The sequence below is a fragment of the Octodon degus genome, unplaced genomic scaffold (genome assembly GCF_000260255.1).
Source record: "Octodon degus isolate 3935 unplaced genomic scaffold, OctDeg1.0 scaffold00018, whole genome shotgun sequence".
NCBI classification, from domain to species: Eukaryota; Metazoa; Chordata; class Mammalia; order Rodentia; family Octodontidae; genus Octodon; species Octodon degus.
The window spans coordinates 22,849,767-22,852,249 of NW_004524594.1; positions in this window are offsets into that span (position 1 = coordinate 22,849,767).

Below are 2,483 nucleotides of genomic sequence, written 5' to 3' on the forward strand. Positions count from 1 at the left end.
CAGAGACTTTCAGAATTCAGAAAGACGCCTTATGAAGGCAGCAGAGGGCCTGGCACACAGCTGGCCGTCTCTGAGGGGCAGTCCCTCTGGCCCCCAGACCCAGATGACAAGAAAAGCATCCCATAGACATATGCTGAGTGCTCCCTATATGCCAGGGGTCAGTTAGCAGAGGCTTAGTATCAGTTCACTGTTTCCTGTTGGAAAATGGAGAAGCAGACAGAGAAAGCAACACTTTTTCATGTAGCCAATACACGATGCAGTCAGGAGAATCAAGGCTAAAAAATGGCCACTATATTATGTGTTCTGAGCCATACTTTCATTATTCATGAAAGAGTATCCAAGGATGCTTTTTTTTTTTTTTTTTTTTTTTTTTTGATAGGGTCTGGTTATGTAGTTCAGGCTGCCCAGAACTCACTTGTATCCCAGGCTGTTCTTCATCCATGGCAATCTTCCTGTCTTGGCCTCTGAGTGCCGGGATTACATGCATATGCCATCATGTCCACCCAGTCGTGCTGTAGTAGGGCATCAGGAGCCTGCTCCAGTAAGGATTTGAATTGGTCTCTGCTGTGGCGGGGCTATGTAACACTGACCAAGTCCCTTCCCTTCTCTGGGCCCCATAAAACCAAGAGCAGTGTGGGCTTGGGGCTCACAGCTCTGCCTCATCCCATCCTACAGGGTGCACTCAGGGCCCTATCCACTTACCTTCAGGACATTTCGGGGACTTCCTGCCACCCTATTCTCCTCCCTAGGTTTTGAATCTGGAAGCTTAGGTTCAATGCCTGCACTTAACTCATTGGGTGACCTGAGTTCACTTGTTTCATCTTTCAGAGCCTGGCTTCTTCTTCCCTTCCCCAGTGTCACTGGAGAGGATGAAATGACAACAGTGTAAACTTTGTGAGAAACCAAAAAACTGCAGCATCTGTTCTGCACCTGGCCTTGCGCTGGGATCTGGAAACAAGGCTGTGCCTGCTGGGGCAGCTGATGAGGTGGACAATAAGGGAGTAAAAACAAATTCTTTTTTTTTTTTTTTTGCGGAACTGGGGATTGAACTCAGGCCCTTGCACTTGCCAGGGAAGTGCTTATTCTACTGAGCCATCTCCCCGGCCCCTCTTTTTTTAATCTTCTTGAGACAGTGTCTCACTATGGAGCTCATGCTGGCCTTGAGCTCACTTTGTAATCCAAGCTGGTCTCGAACTCTCAACGATTCTCCTGCCTCTGCCTCCTGAGTGCTGGGATTACAGGAGTGCTCCATCACATTTGGATTTGAGTAAATACAATTTTAACTGGGCATGTGGTCATGCCTGTAATCCCAGCACTCTGGGAGGCTGAGGCAGAAAGACTGTAAATTTGAGGTCAGCCTCAAACAAATCGTTAAGGAAGAATATTCTGGATTTTGACAAGAAATGGAAGAAATAGGCAGATGATGCTACTCAGAGGCTGGAAAGAGACAACGCCAGGAATTCTGGACATGAAGGCTCAAAAGAGCACCTGAGACAGAGGAACAAGCTCAGTCTGTCAGGGGACAGGGGAACTTGCAGATGTGGATGAGCAAAGGGAAGCCACTGGACACTTTTTAGGCAGGAGAGTGACATGTTTGAAACTGTCTTTTGCTTTTTGTAGGGTTTTTGGTAGTACTAGGGGTTGAATGTGGGACCTCACAAAGAGCTACATCCCAGAGCCTTCTTTTAAAGTCTTTGACAACACTATGCAACTCAACAAATGCTGTTAAATTCATATTATTTTGTTTAGTGAAATTCTGTATTATTTGGGTTTTTTTTTTTTCTTACTATTTTGTATTTTCTTTCTTTTTTTTTTTTTTTTGCGGAACTGGGGATTGAACTCAGGTCCTTGAGCTTGCCAGGGAAGCACTTATTCTACTGAGCCATCTCCCCGGGCCTTGTATTTTCTTTTAAAAATTTTTCAAAAGTCTTTGTTTTCAGACAGGGTCTCACTGTCCTAGGCAGGTAAGTTAGATAAAAATCAATATACAGACAGAGAGGGACTGGACTTTCAAGGAAGTCAGTGAAAATAAAGACATCTGAATTGTGACTGGAAGCACATCTTTTTTTTTTTTCCTCCCTCTGCAGTACCAGCGATTGCACTCAGGACCTAAATGCTTATGCCGCTGAGCTATCTCACCAGCCCTGGAGGCATGTCTGAAGACAACTGTGCTGTAATTAGTAGAACCTAGTCGTTAACATCCAGATACGCATCAGACACCCAGGTGGAGAACAGAATGCTTGGAGCCATCCCTTTGCGAAAAATGTTTCTTTTTGAGAAGCCAAAGGTAAGCCAGGGGGACCATGCTGCCACATACTCTTGCTACATGAGTATGCTTCTCTACTAGATCATTATCTGCTAAGCAACGATACTTGTGATTCTTTTTTTTTAATTATTTTTTTATTTATTACATTTATTTATTGTGTGTGTGTGTGTGGCCAGCTCAGCCCACCAGGGGGCGGGGCTGGCTGGCATGTGGTGCT